A 19,551-nucleotide genomic window follows, 5' to 3' on the forward strand; every position below is an offset into this window, starting at 1 on the left:
GTCCCTTCCCCGCTTCCCACTGGTCTGTGCCTTCAGTTCCCCACCCTCTCCTTCCCCACACGTTAACCCCTCCACTTCCTAGTGCAAAATCCCCTCATGGGAATCCTACTGCTTTCAGAATAATTCTACTCAGCCCAAAATAAGCACCTGAGGAACTGTCACAGACCCTCTTTAATTTTGAAAAGTACCTTTAGGGGCAGTTAGGTGGCACAGTGGTTAGAGCATCAGCCCTGGAGTCAGGAGGACCTGAGTTCAAATTCAGCCTCAGACACAATATTTCCTAGCTGTGTGACTCTGGGCAAGTCACTTAACCCCAGTTGCCTCACTTTAAAAAAAAAAGTACTTTAGCGAAGTATGAAGTGCTGCACTTGGAGTCAGGAGAGGTGTGGGTTCAAATTCAACCTCTTAACAGGTAACTGGCTTTGTGGGTGTTGGTGATTCACCAACATCTCTGTTTTACCATTTGTAGGATGGGGATAATGATTTGTATTTATCCCGTAAGGGATGGCCTGGTTCAGACTCAAGAAGGCCAAGATTCAAATCTTGCCTCCACACGTACTGGCTGTGTGACCTTGAGCAAGTTATAACTTCCCAGTGCCCCTAAAGTACTTTTCAAAATTAAAGAGGGTCTGTGACAGTTCCTCAGGTGCTTATTTTGGGCTGAGTAGAATTATTCTGAAAGCAGTAGGCTTCCCATGAGGGGATTGTTGCACTAGGAAGTGGAGGGGTTAAAGGGTGGGGAAGGAGAGGGTGGGGAACTGGAGGCACAGACCAGTGGGAAGGGGGGAAGGGACCTAAGACTTCACTGTTGCAGAGCAGGTGCCTGTCTGCAATGGTAGAGGGAATGTCATTACAGAAATTACAAATCCAGGCTGAAAACAAAATCTGTCATATGGAGCTGTTGTGAGGATCCAGCGAAGTACAGATGATCTGTAGATAAAGAGCACGATACAAACCTTAGAGGTAGTAAACAAGCACCTACTATGTGTCAGGCACTGTGCCAAGGGCGTTATAAAGGTATCATTTTATCTTCACAACATCCCTGAGAGGTAGGTGCCATTGTTACCTCCATTTTACAGATAAGGAAACTCAGCCTGAGAAATTGTGACTTACCCCCAGTTATCCAGCTAGTATCTGAGGTAGCATTTGAACTCAAGTCTTCCTGATACCACCTCCAGGCTCTATCCACTGCGCCAGGTGCTGAAGATATTTAAAAAAAAAAAAGGGAAAAACCTGGTTCCTGCCCTTTGTGAAAGCTAATTGTTGGTAAATGGTCAATAGAACATCTTTTATCTAAAAGATAAAGCAAGAAGAAACTTACATTTTCCCCCCAATGCCTGAAGAACATACTCTTCTACTCTACCTTGGTCTTTTGGGAGGGGAATAGGCTGAACTTAGCCCATCTCCAATTTCCCATCCACAGACAGGTTCACAGCTGAATGAGTCCTTGTCTCAGCTGCTGCTGAGCTGTGGTCCTGAAGAACACTTCTTTCCCCTTAGGGCAATGACAAATGAGACCAAAGATTGAAGCTTTCACAGGGCCATAGGCCTCAGTGGGAAGAAGATGCCCACATCTTCTCCCCTTTATAGGACGGTCTCACAGTGCTGGCAGAGGAGTCACTGAGTGAGGAAGGGGATGAAGCCAACAGACCTTTTGGAATGATTCCCCAGCCAGTCAAAGGACTTCCTTGTTGACACGTGGTGAGCCAGCTGGAACCAGCTACAGACTGTCTGCGCCCTTTCCGTGGCACTTCACTCAGCGTGACTCCTGGAAGCAAGCTCCCTCGCTCTTCCGTGTGGAGAGATGCCATCTAAGGTATTGTCAGATGGACAAATTTTAGATTCCTCAATGGTTCATCTTCTCACAGTAGCTCTACTGTTTAATACCTGCGATCATTTTTTTTTTTTGGTGAGGCAAACAGGGTTAAGTGGCTTGCCCAGGGTCACACAGCTAGTAAGGGTCAAGTGTCAGAGGCCAAATTTGAACTCAGGTCCTCCTGAATCCAGGGCTGGAGCTCTATCTGCTGCGCCACCTAGCTGCCCCTAATAACTGTGATCTTGAACAAGTTAGCTTCTCTGAGGATGTGGGCCTAGAAGACCACTAAGGCACCTTCCAGTTCTAGATCTGTGATCCTTTACTACAATGTGAAAGGGCTAGGCTACATGACTTGAAGTTCCCTTCCAGCTCCAATCTACCATCTCATCATCCTACTGAAAAAAAAAAATTGCCCAAGGGGATCTGTTGTTAAGTGAACTTTTGGTTTGTCAGGAGGTGTCCTAAGTTGATGTGTGGTCTGTAAGGTTCTTCCCTGCATTCACTTAACGATGTGCTCCTTATGGCACAGCTAGGTGGCGCAGTGGATAAGCTCTGTCCTTGGAGTCAGGAGGACCTGAGTTCAAACCCAGCCTCGGGCACATAACACTTAATAGCTGTGTGACCATGGGCAAGTCACTTAACCCTGAATGCCTAGGGAAAAAAAAAAGATGTGCTGCCTCCCTGTGATGCCCCTGTGGCTCTAACACTGAGCAACCCTCACCCATAAAGCATCCTTCTTTTGGTATCAACACATAGAAGAAGGGCTCCCAGAGCCGGGGAGAAGAGGATGGGGTGGCCTATGAGAGGATGGCCATCACATAAAGGCTGCCTGTGTTGCTCTCCACAACGGACTGTTTCCCTGGGTACAAATTTATCGGAATGGAGGCTGGGGGAGTCATTAAAATGCACCCTCTGCCTCCTATCATGAGATATCTAGTTCTCCCTACCTTGGATCTCTACCAAAGCAGCTTCTTCTTTTGCCTCAGTCCCTTGATTTTGAAAGAACAGTAGATAGAGTAAATTAATGAATAGAGTATAGGACTTAGAATCAAGAGACCTGGGTTTGAATCATATCTCAGATACATAATAGCTACGTGCTCATGGACAAGTTTCTTAAAGGCCCAGAGCTTTAATGTGTAAAATGGAGTGATAATAGTATTTGCACCATCCACTTCACAAGGTCATTTTGAAGAAAGTATTTAGCAAACTTTAAAGGACCCTATAAATGTGAGCTGTTAGACTCAGCAAGGAGTGGAAGAAATGGTGTCAAGATGTTGAAGTCAGAAGTCACAACTGCCAAACCTCCCCCCAGAACCTCTTCAACAGCTACAGAAAACACTCTAGGTCAAATTCTGAGTGCAAACCCAAATAAAAATCACAGACTGTCACTTCTCCAGCCCAGGGAAACAAGACAAGAAACAAGGTCTATGGACACAGGAGAGGCCAATAGCACGGTGCCACTGAAGTGGCACCAGTGGTGACGGGCAGCACCAGGCTGTGGCCAAAGCAGTGAAGAGTAGCCAATGTTCAGGGACGGTAGGGGGCTTGAAGACCTAGGCAGAAACATTCCGGGGGACCCCCTGTACCAGCACTGGGAGCAGAAGCAAGTGCAACGTGGCAGCTTTCACCTATTACCAAGTCCTGGGTCACAGTTCCGGGGCAGAGGAGCAATCACGGTCACGAAGAAGCAGAGACCCTACATGCGTAAAGGCAAGAGCATAGACCAGCAGGGCAGTAACTAGCTCTCTCTCTGGATCACGCTATGTTGGAAGCATTAAAAGCTTAAGAGGCACCCACTGAGCTATAAAAGCAGCAGGAGGACACAAAGACAGAAGATCAGACCAGAGCTCAACTCTAACATAAAGTCCAATGTCAAGAAATAGGCTGGAAAAATTAGCAAACAGAAACAACAACAACAAATCTGACCATTAAAAGCTACTATGGTGACAGGGAAGTTCAAGACACAAAAACTGAAAAGACAATGCCTTAAAAACCTCTATAAGCAAAGCATCAAAGAAAATGCAGATAGGACACAAGCCCAACAAGAACTCATAAAAGAGCTAAAGAAAGATTTAAAAAGAGTTTTAAAAAATTTTTAATCAAATATGAGGGGCAGTGGGAAAATGAGACAATAAATGAGAGCTATGTAAGAAAATTATGAAAAGGGAATTAACAGCTTGTTAAAAGAGGCACCAAAAAGTGCTGAAGAAAATAACTCCTTAAAAATAAAAATTAGCCAAATGGTGAAAGAGGTACGAAACCTCACAGAAAAAAAAAAAAACAACTCCTTAAGAATTAAAATTAAACAAGTGGAAGCTAAACACATTCAAAAGACTTTTTTTAAAAATAGAAGAAAATGTGAAATATTTCATAGGGAAAACAACTGACCTAGAAAACAGATCAAGGAGAGATAGTTTAATAATTATTGGTCTACCTGAAAGCCATGAACAGAAAAGAGCCTAGACATCATATTTCAAGAAATTTTATAAAGGAAAATTGCCCAGATATCTTAGAAACAAAGGACAAAGTAGAAATTGAAGGAATGTACTGATCATCTCCTGAAGGAAATCCCCAAATAAAAACTGTCAGGAAGATTATAGCCAAAAATCTAGAGCTCTCAGATCAAGGAGAAAATACTGCAAACAGATAGAAAGAAATAATTTAGATATCATGGAGGCACAGTCAGAATAATACAAGATCTAGCAGCTACCTCTATAAAGGAGCAGAAGGCTTGGAAAATGATAGTCCAAGAAGGCAAAGGAGCTAGGATTACAACCCTGTAAAACTGAGTATAATGCTATGGGGTGAGGGGTGGGGATGGCAAGGATGTAATGAAACTGAGGATTTCAAAGCATTCTTGATGAAAAGACCAGAGCTAAATAGGAATTTTGACATTCAAATATAAGAATCAAGAGAAGCATAAAAAAGGTAAACATGAATGAGAAATCATAAAGAACTAAAAGTGAAAGTATTTACATTCCTATATGGGAAGATATAACACACAAAACATAACATATATAACACAAAACATGTAAGAACTGTGTCACCATTAGGGGAGTTAAAAGGAGTCTGCTTAGACAAAGGGCATGGATACTATTGCCTATTATGCTGTGATTATCTCAAAAGAAAAATGGAAGGATGAAAAAGAGGGATGCACTGGGAGAAGGAGAAGGGAGGGGAAGAATGGAGGAAATTGTCTCACATAAAAAGACATACAAACAAGAGTTCATACAATGGAGGAGAAAATTGTGGAGGTAGCAAGCAACACTTGAACACCACTCTCATCTGAACTAGTTCAAGGAGGAAAGAATAAATAAATACACACACAAAGTCACACACATATACATACATAGATACACACACAGGTATAAAGATTCATCTTACCAATAGGGAAGCGGGAGGGACAGGGGATAAGAGAAAGTGGGGGGAGGGATAAGAAGAAGGGTAGATTAAGGGAAGCAATGGTCAGAAGCCTCCTTGAGGAGAGGGCAAGATTAAAAAAAAGAGAAAAATAAATATAAGAGAATAGAATGGTGGGAAATACACAATAGGCATTACAAGAGCAGACTATATGAGAAACCAGAATCCGACAATATGTTGTCTACGAGAGGCACTTGAAACAGAAAGATACACATAGAGTTAAAATAAAGGGCTAGAGCAGAATCTTTATTCTTCAGCAGAAGTGGAGTATTGGATAAGGGGTGAGGGATACAGTGAAAGAACTCTGTTTTGGGGATCAAAAAGTCTAAGTGTGAAACCTGTCTCTGTTACTACCTTTTGACCCCGGGGCAAATTAGTTCCCCTCTCTAGGGCTACAGTTTTCTCATCTGTAAGATAGAATGCCAGATTCTAAAGACCCTCTCAGCATATAAAGCACCACCCTCTTATCACAGAAGTGAGCACTGATCACTCCCATTCTATTCTGACATATAGTTTCTTGTGCCTTTTACCCTAGCAGAGCCCATTCTTGTTTCACTGTGTCACAGTTGCTTTGGAGCCAGACAAGCAGAAGTTCAGGAGAGCCATATATCTCAGCTTGATCCAGGAAAAACTCCCTAAAGTTTGAGCTGTCTAAAAAATGAGATAAGCTGCCTTTACAGGTAGTGAGTTCCCCATCACTGATTGTCTCCCAGCAGAGGTTGGTTGGTTGTTATCTGTCAGGCACCATCGACAAGATAGACTCCTAGCTGTGAATCAATACAACCATTTTGGAAAGCATTTTGGAATTATAGAAATTGAATAATTAATAATGTCCATTCCTTTTGACCCATAGATCACATTATTAGGCATATACTCCAAGGAAGAAATCGATAAGAAGAAAGTTTCCATATAAAAATAACAACTACAACAAAAATAATAATAGCTAGCATTTAAGGTTTAAATGTTTTAAGTGATTTAGGGTGGGTAAAACACTGTACATATGTTAGGTTATTACATTTAACCTTCACGATGACCTTGTGAGGTCTTTGCTGTTATTTTATTTTACAGATGAGGAAAGTGAGGCAGAGAAAGGTTGTGACTTGCCTTGGGTCACAGAGCCCAGTAAATGTCTGAGGTGGGATTTGAACTCAGTTCATCTTGACTCCAAGTCCAGCCCTCTTACCCACTTTACGCCCTAGCGATCTCCATACATACCAAAAGTAGCACTTTTTGTGGTAGTAAAGACATGAAAGCAAAGGTGTACATCAATTGGGCTAAACAAATTGTGGTACATGAATATAATAATTGCATATTCCTGTGCTGTTGGAAATGACAAATGTGATAAATATAGAGCAGCATGGAAAGATAATTTACATAAACTGAGTGCAAAGTGAAGTAGCAGATCCAAGAAAACAATATACACAATAACTACCATAATGTCAGTAGAAAGAACAACCAGAAAACAATTGAAAAGGAATGTTACAAAATTGCACAAAGCCCGCAGGGACTCAGAGAAGTGATATGAGACGACACCTCCCTCACCTCTTTTACAGAGGTTAAAGGTCCACAGATGTAAAAGACCATTGTGTGTATTTCCAGTCTTTTTGACATATTAATCAGTTTTGCTGATTTTTTTCTCTTCCTCTTTTTTTCTTTAGAAAATATTTTTGTTATATGGGATGGCTTTTTGGGAGAGAGGAGGAAAAAGGATACTGGCAAAAAATTGGGCAATGTGAAAACAAAAGATATCAATTTAAAATAACAGAGAGAGAGAGAGAGAGAGAGAGAGAGAGAGAGAGAGAGAGAGAGAGAGAGAGAGAGAGAGGGAGGGAGGGAGGGAAAGACAGAGAGACAGAGACTCCTGTGTGGAAATCCGTGAACTAGAATAAGACACTCTGTGCAGACCATTTCAGTGAAGAACAAGGGAAGGAGAAACAAAAGAGAGATTGTGATGGAATCATATTATAGGCCACCTGGCCAGGAGGCAGAACTGAATGATGAGTTGCAGAGACAGAATACAAACCTGGCACGGAGCAGGATCCAGGAGGGTCTCCACGTCTCTCGAAATCTGTTAGAGTTCTCTTTGCCAGAGACAGAGAAGTTGATTCTTCACTTGCGTTGCTTCTAATTTTATCCTCCAGAGAGTGAGAGAACTGCGATTTTGAATGACCGACTGATCAGGAAGAACAATTGAGGGAGATGTCATCATGGTGTAGTTGAAAGAGTGCTGGATTTGGAGTGAGAGGACCCAAGCTCATGTTCTGACTCTGCCGCTTACTACTTATGTAGTGATCCTGGTCTGCTCCTTTTACCTCTCTGGGCCTCCCTTTCCTCAGCTCTGAAATAAGAAACTTGAACTCAGTAACCTCTAAGGTATCTTCCAGATCTAAAGCTATGAGCTATGATCCTATGAAAATTCATAGGTAGCTAGGTGGCATGATGGATAGAGTGCTAGATCTAGAGTCAGGAATACCTAAGTTTAAATCCCGTCTATGTGACTCTGAGCAAATCACTTCACTTCTGTCTGCCTCAGTTTTCTCATCTGTAAAATGGGGATAAAAATTATGCCTGCCTTCCAGAGTTGTTGTGAGCATAAAATTAGATAATATATGTAAAGCACTTTGCAAACCTTGAAGTGCTATATAAATGCTAATTAATATTATTCTTCGGGCGAAATTAGCTCGAGGGACATGTGACTCTCTTGAACAACATTCTGATTACACAAATACAAATGATTCTGATTAGGAAGAAAACGGAACATCATCTAAAGAGACCAGTAGAAATGCCTAAGGTTGGGTGCATATTGACACTGTTAGACTTTAAAGAGATGTGCATATCCCAAAGACACCCAAAAAAAGGGAAAAGGACCTATGTGTACAAAAATATTTATAGTAGCTCTTTTTGTGGTGGCCAAGAATTGAAATTCCAAGGGATGCCCATCAACTGGAGAATGGCTAAACAAGATGTGCTGTGTTATTGTGATGGAACATTATTGTGCTATAAGAAATGACAAGCAGGACGATTTCAGAAAAACCTGGAAAGACTTACATGAACTGATGCATAGTGAAGTGAACAGAAGTAGGAGAATGTTGTATGCAGTAACAGCAGTATTGTTTGATGAAGAATTGTGAATGACTTAGCCATTCTCAGCACTACAATGATGTAAGACAATCCCAAAGGTCTAATCATGAAGCATACTCTTCACCTCCAGAGAAAGAAGTGTATTGATTAAATACAGACTAAAGCGTGCTATTTTTCACTTTCTTTCAACTTTTTCCTGTAATTTGAGTCTTTTTGTACAAAATGACTAATATGAAAATATTTTACATAATTGCACATGCATAACCTATATCTGATTGCTTACTGTCTCAGGGAGGAGGGGAAGGGGGGGGATAGAATTTGGAACTCAAAACTTTAAATAAAAGTGTCAGAAAATTGGAAAAAATAAAAATAGGTGTACAGAAGATGGAAGCAAAGACAGGCAATGGAAAATTAATACAAAGGTGTGTCAGAACTCTGAAAATTTAGAGATAGGAGGGCAAAAGTTGAGAAAAGGCTCGGACTGGTGAGGAATGCAAAAGAAAGCAAAAAGGACTTTTTAGGTCTATCAGAGACGAAGAAAAGAGCAAGGGTGAAGAAAGGACTCGTTGGAGTGGACCGACTAATGATGAGAGATGATAGAAGGCAGAATTCTTTTTTTATTTTTGTTTACTCAGGAGAAATGATCTTCACACTGGGAAGTATAGAACAAAAGTGTCTCATGGAAATAAAGTCCAAGATGAGTAAAGAGTTGTTGGGGGAGCACCAAGCTTAGGGAGCTCAAGTCATCAGGACCCAGATGAGCTACTCTGAGCTTCAGTGAGTGAGCTTGAAAAATTCTGGAGCGTAATTGGCACTAGAAGAGGGCTCTAGTCTTCAGAAAGGTGTGGAGTGTTCAGACTCGAGGCTGATGGCAAAATTCTAGAATGTATTGTTAAAGGCAGAGATTGTGAACCTTCGGAAGGAGGAGCAGTGATCGCTGTCGGGGTGTATCAAGAATATTTCACAACATTTTTGGTAAGATGGAAGGGGACTCCTACTCCCCTTTATCGCTCAACAAAAGCCATAGAAAATACTGCTAAGAAAAAGAAAAAGGAAAGCAGAGAGAAGAAAATTCCTTTTTTTTTTTTTGAGATCGTCTCTTTCTCTTCGGCCTGGACATGCAATAGCTACACACTGGTCTGTGCCCGCTCCTGATTGGTATGGAAGTTTTAAATAGCCCTGTGTCTGACTGGGGCTGCTTCAAGCCTCCTTAAGCAGTCTGGGGGCCCTAGCTCCCAGGGGCTCACCATAGTGGTTCTAGACTTAATGTAGACACCTAATTGACTTTAGCTCAGAACTCCTGAGCTCCAACAATTCACCAGCCTCAGCCTCTCCTAGCAGCAGAAGCTACAGAGGCATCTCCGGGAAGCATGCACATTCTTTTCTTTTCTTTTCTTTTCTTTTAATTAAAAGAGAGACCTGGGGGGCAGCTAGGTGGCGCAGTGGATAGAGCACTGGCCCTGGAGTCAGGAGGACCTGAGTTCAAATCCGACCTCAGACACATAACACTTACTAGCTGTGTGATCCTGGGCAAGTCACTTAACCCCATTGCTTAGCTAAAAAAAAAAAAGAGAGAGAGAGAGACCTAGCTGGTGATACAGACACAGTAGCCACCTTAGCTTCCTGCTTCCTGCCCCTGCCTCAGACACTGACTGATGTGTTCCCTAGGACTGAGAAGGCGAGTTGCCCCAGCTGCTACAGACATCTCCTGAGGGTCGTGGGCTGGAGAGAGACATCTGAACTTCAACTGACATGCCTTCCATGGACTAGAGTGGGACGGGGACAGACAGCCTAGAAGACAGATCTCGGGAAGAGGACCAGAGCTCTTATAGCCTCTCCTATGGACACCAGTATCCTCTGGGCCTCTCGCCTCACTCCCATCTGGGGTGGAAAGAATTAAGGGTGGAGCCGCTGAAGGGAACCCTCCCTGCTTCTGTAAGCTGTCCTAGAGCTGGGATAGAGGGCAAGTATGGGGGCATCTGCAGAGGTGCCCAGAGGCAAAAAATTGCCAGGGAAGCAACAACATTTGCACTGGAAGGGGCCTAAAGTATCCAGCCTGCCCCTGCCTCTGTCCCCCAGCTAGGACAGGCCAGACCATCTCCCTTGTGATCACAGCTTGAAACACCCTCTAATCCTGTATATAATAATAGCTAGCATTTATATTGTGCTTTGAGATTTGCAAAGCCCTTTATACATATTATTTGATCCTCACAACAACTTTGTGAGGGAGGTTCCCTTATTATCCTCATTTTCAAGATAGGGAAAGAAACTGAGGTTAAGAGGTAAAAGGATTTGCCCAAGGTCATACAGCTTATAAGTGTCCAGGTGGGATTTGAACTCGGGTCTTCCTAAATCCAGACTCAGTGGGAAGAGTGCCAGATTTTGGAGTCAGAGGACCTGTATTCAAGTGTTGAAGCCATCTAATGCAACCCCTATATGAGGAGACTGAGGCCCAGGGGGTTGTGATGTGTGTTAGGTCACGTGAGCAGTATCAGAGGCAGGATGTGAACCCAGAGTCAGTGTCTTTTCCAATCTACCAGGCTTCCTCTGGCTACATCCATGCCCGCTGTCCATGGGGGAAAGGGAGATCATCAGAAACCCCAAACCATCTTGCTAGTTGCATGACTGTGCACAAGTCACTTAAATTCTCTGGGACTCGGTTTCTTCGTCTCTTAAATAAAATAGCTAGACTAGATGATCTCTTCCAGCTCTGAGTCTATGATCTTATGATTTGCCTTTTTCAAATATTAAAGCAGAAGAATTTTTTTTTCCATTGAAGCAAGAAGGTGGGGGCAGGGAGGTGGGTTGTGGTGTGGAGATAAATTGATGGATAACATCCAAGTCAAAGGAATATTCTGCCTTGGTAAAGAAATTCTGCAATATTTAAAACCCAAGGGACAAAACTAATGCAGACTAGCTAGCTGAATCTGCAACAAAAGGAGGGAGAAGAAATGCCAAAAGATAAAATAAATTAAATAATAAACATATTAAAGAAATTGAAAGCAGATTCTAATGGAGGGGGTGGGGGAAGGCAAGAGAAGAACAAAGGAACCACTGACAAAAATGCAAAGCGTCGAAGGAGACTTGAAACGTTGGCAGAGGAAGCAAAAACAGAAGAAACGGAGTCAAGCGAGCTCAGTGGGCAATGAGGAGGAGATGGAAGAGCAAGCCTCGGCGCTCATGTTCCTCCAAACAAATGAGCAGCCCTCGCCTGAGTCTGTGCGAGACACAGAGGAAGCTGCAGTGAGAGATTTTAGAGAGAGGTTAGGAAGCTAGTGCCCTGCCATGGGCTCCTCTGGCTGACACCTGATGGGGGAAACATGGTGTTAAAGGGATAGTGGGACAGTGATACAATGGGGGGGGGTGAGAGACAGAGACAGAGACAGAGAAGAAGAAGAAGAAGAAGAAGAAGAAGAAGAAGAAGAAGAAGAAGAAGAAGAAGAAGAAGAAGAAGAAGAAGAAGAAGAAGAAGAAGAAAGAGGAGGAGGAAGAGGAGGAGGAGGAGGAAAGGAGGAGGAGGAGACGGAGGGAGGGAAGGAGAGGGAGGGAGGGAATAGGAGAGGAAGAGAGGGAAGGAGAGAGAGGAAGAGAGAGAAGGGAGACAGAGAGTGAGAGAGAAGAAAAGAAAAGAGAAGAGAGAAAAGGAGAGGAGAGGAAATGAGGGAGGGATGGAAAGAGAAAGAGGAGAGAAAAAGCCAAAAAGAGAGAGAAGGGAGAGAGGAGAGAAGACAGAGAAAGGAGGGAGAGAGAGAGAGAGAGAGAGAGAGAGAAGGAGGAGGAGGAAGGATGACAGGGAGGAGAAGATAGAGGGAGGGAAGGAGAGGGAGGGAGGGAATAGGAGAGGAAGAGAGGGAAGGAGAGAGAGGAAGAGAGAGAAGGGAGACAGAGAGAGAGGAGAGAGAGAGAGAGAGAGAGAGAGAGAGAGAGAGAGAGAGAGAAGAAAAGAGAAGAGAGGAGAGGAGAGGAAAGGAGGGAGGGATGGAAAGAGAAAGAGGAGAGAAAAAGCCAAAAAGAAAGAGAAGGGAGAGAGGAAAGAAGACAGAGAAAGGAGAGAGAGAGGGAGAGAGAAAAAGGACAGACAGACTTGGGAGCAGAACCATGCCTAATGCCACCTTGCTTACTTGTCCCACTTAGCCTTTGGGAGAAATCAGGCAATCATTCACAGTTCCTGCCTTGAAACAACGCAAAGCTGGTCTACCATGGTGGATCTGTGAATGTAAAAAAGCCCTAAGTGAAAACCCTACCTGCCTCCTAGCTGGGAGTTATGAGAAATTGAACATCCTTTCCTTTACCCTGCCTGCTACCTGAGAGGGTTGCAGGGTTGCAGCCAAGGAATGTATACACTGGGTGCATTGATAGCTATCTACTATGATGATTTCTATCATTCTAATTGCAATTGTTATAAGGCATGACATAAGAAAAACTGCAGGTAAAGTGATGAAGGGGAGGAGCTCATGGGATGGGACCTTTGAGTCATGAGATCTGAACCCCAGACTCACATGAGAATATCAACACCACCCACAAAGAGATCAATGACAGCTAGCAGTTCTGAGTTCATGAATGGATTGGGAGCTTGGGAGATCTCCCAGAATACCCCCTGGTGCTTAGTGGGCCTTTCTACTCCGGACCTTTGCCAGTGGCATAACTGGGTTCATTCCTGGGGGAGCTTGGCCTCAGCCAAAAGGAATCGGGACCTTTTCTCACATTCTTTGGTTTTCAAAACCTATTACCACAGAACCCTGCGGGAAAACCACTTTAAAAATTGTTTTTATTGCTTCTGTTGTTTTGAGACTGAGTCTCCTTATCTTGCCCAAGCAGGAAATGAAGTGACCACTCTTGGACCCAACCCTAGTGCTGATCTGCTTGGAAGTTTTGACCCATTTTGTTTCCTTTTGTGTGTGTGTGTGTGTGTGTGTGTGTGTGTGTGTGGTAATTGGGGTTAAATGACTTGCCCAGGGTCACACAGCTAGTAAGTGTCAAGTGTCTGGTCTGAGGTTGGATTTGAACTCAAGTCCTCCTGACTCCAGGCCCGGTGCTCTATCGGCTGTGCTGCCTAAATGCCCCACACCCATTTTGTTTCTAATCCAGGCTGGCTCACCTTTCCTTAATGAACCTGGTGGCCCCACCATTCCTGAGGTTGCCAGACGTAGTGTAGGCACTCTATCGACTTTAGCCCACTTTCAACTCAGAACTCCCCAACTCACTCGATCCACCAGCCTCAACTTCCCCAACTGCAGGGGCTATAGGTATTGTACCACCATACTCAGCTATTGCCATTTTTAGAGGCCTTCTGATTTATAACCCTAAATCTGTATTGAGCTCTTTTATTTCTTTCAATAATTATACTTTCAAATCTCCAATCCTAAATTGTTTCTTTTCTCTTTCTAGTGACAGTTTTCTAAGTAAAAGAATAGTATCTTGTCTTCCTGATCTGAAGCTTGTCTTGGTCTTTTAAATTGTGAATTTTTACGTTCTTTTACCTCTTTCTGATTTTTAAATGTCTTTTCTCGAACAAAATGTTCAAAATTTCAGGAAATGTAATTTTTGGTATAATATACACATGGGCAGATTTTTTAGAAAGCAGAGAAGAAACAGATCCAAAGAAGAGATACAAGGGAAAAGTAAGGGTGGAAATGGGAAATTCCCAGAGCAGACAGGGAGGGATGGGATCTGGGGCGAGGGAGATTAGATATGGGAGATAAGGAAGAGAGAGTGAGAGGTGAAGGGGAGAAGGAAACTTCCAATAAATGGCCTCTTTTCTCTCTACAGTAGAAGGCAAAGTCCTCTTCTGAGAGGGAGAAGTGGTATAGGAGACTTGACAAGGGAAGAAAAGGATGTGGAACTGATATTATGGGGAATGGGACTCAAGTCCAGTTGAGGAGGAAGAAACACATTGTTACTTAGTAGTGAGAGCCCAGTTAAGACGCTGAGGTACTTCTCAAATGCTATTCTTTTGGGTGGCCCACAATTTTAATTCTTCTGGAACTGTGGTATTACATGATTTTCAGTCATACAGCACTTTGATATAAAAAGGGGCAGGGGTGGGGGGAGACTTTGTTTGAGGAAGACACTCAAAATGATTATAAGCCCTGCACAATTTCCCAAAGGAAATCTAGCCCACTCTCCCTTCTTTCTTTCTTTCTTTCTTTCTTTCTTTCTTTCTTTCTTTCTTTCTTTCTTTCTTTCTTTTTCTTTCTTTCTTTTCTTCTTTCTTTCTTTCTTTTTTCTTTCTTTTCTCTTCTCTTTTCTTTCTTTCTTTCTTCTTTCTTTTTTTTTTCTTTTTCTTTCTTTTTCTTTTTTTTTTTTTTCTTTTCTTTTTTCTTTCTTTCTTTCTTTCTTTCTTTCTTCTTCTTCTTCTTCTTCTTCTTCTTCTTCTTCTTCTTCTCTTCTTCTTCTTCTTCTTCTTCTTCTTCTTCTTCGAACTTTTATTGAGAATTGCTACGGGCACCACTCTCCCTTTTCTTGTTTAAAATTGATAGTCCAACCACAGTGAATTTGGAAGGGATACCTACTAATAAACCAGCACTGTGTGTTGTCCATACCACTGCATATCAAAGCCTGAACAATAGGCACTTTTCATCCACTTGGTTTTTCTTGTGTATATTGTTAGGCCAAACTCTTTTCAGTCATTATGACTCTCTCTTAGAAGACTTTGCAGTGTTCTGAGGCATGTTGCAATCAATCCAATATTATCCTCCACCACAAGGAGCACCAAGAGGAGCTCACCATCTACAAAAAAAAAAATCTCTTTTTGTTTTGGACTCTGTGCTGGACAACCCTCGTGATGGGGACAGACATTTTTGATGAGTATGCATACTTTAGAAATTAATAATCAGAGGATCATTAAGCAAAGTTATATCTATTACATAGTTAAGGAACTTGTATGATTTTGGTATGTGTGTATGTATATATGTTATTGGAAGACACCATGTCGAATAGGGAGTTAGCTTTTAACCTTTTCTGTGTCCTGGACACCTTTGGCAGTCTGGTAAAGCCTATGGGTCCCTTTAGGGCAGCTGGGTGGTGCAGGGAATAGAATGCTGGCCCTGGAGTCAGGAAGACTCATCTTGGTGAGTTCAAATCCGGACTCAGACACTTACTAGGTAGGTGACCCTGGGCAAATCACTTAACCCTGTTTGCCTCAGTTTCCTCATCTGTAAAATGAGCTGGAGAAGGAAATGGCAAACCACTCCAGTATCTGTGCCAAGAAAACTGCAAAGAGGGTCACAAAGAGTCAGACACGACTGAAACAACTGAACGGCAACATGGGCCTCTTCTCAAAATAATCTTTTAAAGGAAATGCTAAATTTCAGTTAGAAGTTAGTAAAAATAAAGACGTAATTTTTTTCCTGTCCAAATTCATGGAGTCTCTGAAATCTATCCCTGGACCCTGTGGACTCCAGGGCAAATACCCCTGCTAAAGACAAGAGTTTTTAAGGTCCAGTTTTATTGCCTCAGTTCCAATGCTTTCTTATAGTCAACCAATAATAATTACAGTGAGACCTTGCATTCCTGATACCTTTCAGTCAATGGCTTAACTGTAAAGATGAAGCAGAGAGAGAATTGAGGGAACTGGAGTCAGGGGACCAGGGTTTAAATCTCAGCTCTGGTGCTCACCACCTGGGGAACCTGGGGCAAGCATCTCCAGGTCTGTTTCCTTAGCTGTAAAATGAAGGCGTTAGATCGGATGACCTCTAACATCCCCTCCAGCTTCGAATCTATGGTTTTACGATCCTAGGTGGTCTGCCGCAGGCGTCATCTGCTGAAGCCTTCACAAAGGATGCTGTCTGTTGCTGCAGGTGCCTAACTCCTAATCAGTCAGATTCTGCAGGCGGTCCTCCTTCTCTTAGGCCCTTTCTGACCTGAGTTCACATCCAGCCTCATTTGGGCAAAAGGTCTCTCTCTGGGGGAGACCCTGTTGGCAGGTTTCCCCAACCCTCAAGAGATTACTATTATCCAGCTTCCTCTTCATCTGGATTTTGATCAGAATCCTCTCTGTATAGATCACTGCATCTAGACAACTGTCTGCAACTACTGGGGGGGGGGGAAGGATCCCACTTCTTCAGCTCTAGATCACTTCTGCCTTCTGGGTCATCAGGGAGTACAACCCTCTCCCCTTTGGACAACAGGCTTGTCCTGAGAGGTCACTGCTCTATGAGGATCACAGATCTGTAGGAAGCTAGGTGGTATCATGGACAGGGCACAGGATGTGAAGTCAGGAAGACCTGAGTTCAAATCCTGCCTCAGACACTTATTAGCTCTTCGACCCTAAGCAAGTCACGTGAATGTTCTTAGCCTCAGTTTCCTCATCTGTCAAATGGAGATAATCATAGCACCTACCTTGTGGGATTGTTGCGGGGATCAGATGAGTTAACATATAAAATGCATCATAAACCTAAAGCACCACATAAATGCTAGCTATTATTGTTGTTTTTGTTGTTGTTATTAAGAGCTGAGAGGGACCTCAAAGGTCATCTAATCCAATCCCATCACTTTATCGATGAAATAAACTGAGGCTCAGGCAGCTAGGTGGCGCCATAGTGCATAGAGTGGAGGACCTGAGTGCAAATATGACTCCAGACACTTACTAGCTGTGTGACCCTAGACAAGTCACTTAACCCTCTTTGCCTCAGTTTCCTCATCTATAAAACGAGCTGGAGAAGGAAATGGCCAACCACTGTAGTACTTTTGCCAATATGGGGTCACAAAGAGTCGCACATGACTGAAAAATGACTAAACAGCAACTGAGGCTCAGGATGGTTAAGGGACTTGCCCAGTCACAAAAGTAATCAGTCAGCTTCGACCCCTGAACTCGAACACGCTTCTTCCTCTGGGAGGAACAACTGAACGGCGGCACAGACCAGTCTGTGACATCTGCTTTGGTTTCAGCGCCTCTCTTCTGAGGAAATAGGCTGGAATGGCCTGGGCGGCCACTTCTCATTGCCGTCCACGCGTCCCCCCTGCCCGCCTCTCGCTGCCGTCCACGCGTCCCTCCTCCGCGCCTCTCGCTGCAGTCCACGCGTCCCCCCCTCCCCGCCTCTCGTTGCCGACGCCTCTCGTTGCTGTCTACGCATGCCCCCTGGGCTTCCCAGATCAGTTCTATAAAGTGGGCCTGGGGGAAGAAAGAGGGAGGGACTGTTCTCACTGCTCAACCAGCCACGAGGGTGTGAACGCCATGACAACATGCGGGTTCCCCCAAGAAAGAGAACCATAAAACCAAACTGACAAAAATCAAGAAAATTCTAAATGATTTGGGGAAAATTCAGTGTTACTGGATAGTCTGAATTCATATAAGTAATTCCTCCTAAATAAATCTGTAGATCTAATGCAATATTAATTTTTTAAAAATACCAATAGGTTTCTTCTTAGAGGTTGATAAAATCATAATAGAACTTATATGGAAAATAAACAAGCCAGAAACATCAAAGACTAATTGGGGTGGAGGGGGTTAGAAGGGGGAAAGTGGATAAAAGTAGGAGGAATTCTCCTCCCAGTCTTTGAAACATGTTATAAAATACTCTTCTTTAAATGATCCAGCCCAAGGGATGGAAAATGCTGTCCACATCCAAAGAAAGAACTATGGAAGTCAAATCGCTATCACTTGTTTTTACCTTCTGTTGAGTTGTTTCATCTTTCTGATGGTTCCTCCTATTGGTTTTAATTTTTACTTACAACTTCACTAATGTGAAAATATGTTTAATAGGAATGTAAATGTAAAGCCTATGTCTTGGGGAGGGTGGGGGGGAGGAAGGGGGAGAAAAATTTTCAACTCAAAAGCATATGGAAGTGATTGTTGATAAATCAAAATAAATTAATAAAATTTTAAAAAAATGATCTAGCCCTGAGCAAAAAAAATAGAAAAAAAAATAACAGTGAACCAGATTAAGGGTCCGAAAAATAAAATTTAAAAACATGCAAAAGATTAAGTGTTTGATAGACACAATTAGCAATAAAAACTGAGCAAAATATTGTTTCATATGAATAGAGAACAAGGCTTGGAGTAGGTAAGACTCATCTTTATGAGTTCAAATCCAACCTCAGACACTTACTGTGTGACCCTGGGCAAGTCACCTAATCCTGTTTGCCTCAGTTTCCTCATCTGTAAAATGAGCTGGAGAAGGAAACGGCAAACTACTCCAGTCACTTTGTCAAGAAAACCCCAAATGGGGTCATGAAGAGTCAGACATGGCTGAAAAATGACTGGACAAGAATGGATGGGAAAACCAGCTAGCATTACGGTAAAAAAAAAAAAATTAGATGCTCCATATACCACAATAATGTCAGATGTTAAGTATGCCCGACTTGAAAAGCAAATAGTTGTTTGTTGGGGTAAAGAGGACCCAAAGACCCCCTTGATTAGCCTCCCAGCCACGTATAAGAAAACATCGAGATGTCGTCCTAAAGCTCGTAATTGATGGAGTTGCTGTGATTGAAGCCAATTGTAGAGAGTAAGCAAAGTTTGAGGGCTTGGAGGATAGGGACTGTGTGGAAAAAAGAGAAAAACTATTAGTGACCAAAGAGCATGAAAACATGGGCGTGGGGTATGAGTCAACGGATATTGTGAACAAGCTGGGATGTTGTTTAACTGTGGGTCCTTGGGCAATCTGAGGGGTCACTTTGGGTACAGATCCTTAGGACATTTAGATTGTCCCCTTGGGTGACCCTCCTTGAAAAGTGAAGCCGACCCTCCTAACCTTTATTTGGCCAGTGAAAATGAGGGTGCGCTGGGTCCAATCTTCACAGAATGATTCAGCATTTGGGGGACGATAATGACAAAGCTCTGACGACAGAGATATCTGATTGGCACAATTCTGAACCCCTGGTGGTTTCTTCGTGAGAAATGTAATGTAAGCAGAGCCAGAGCCAAAACAGAGCGGGTATGTGTCCGCATCAAATCAATTCCAGCCAGATCCCAGAGTCAAACATTAGAAAAATGACTTGTAAAAGTTAGGCGAGAACGAAGTCATGTATCTATCTCCATTGCAGAGGACAAGTAGGCATTTAGCTATAAAACCAACAATTCAGTACTGGAAAGATGTGTGATGTCATCGAAATGGGAACATTTTTGTAACTTAGCAGATGGTCTCGAGAGTTGTCATGACAGCCAAGTCATCTCTCCCAATCAATCAAATGAGAAACATTTATTAAGCACCTACTATGTGCCAAGTACTAGCACTAGAGATACCAAAAGAGGCAAAAGACACTGCCTGCCCTCAAGGAGCTGACACTCCAAT

Source organism: Phascolarctos cinereus, unplaced genomic scaffold, assembly GCF_003287225.1.
Source record: "Phascolarctos cinereus isolate Bilbo 61053 unplaced genomic scaffold, phaCin_HiC Scaffold_726;HRSCAF=1367, whole genome shotgun sequence".
Lineage (NCBI taxonomy): Eukaryota > Metazoa > Chordata > Mammalia > Diprotodontia > Phascolarctidae > Phascolarctos > Phascolarctos cinereus.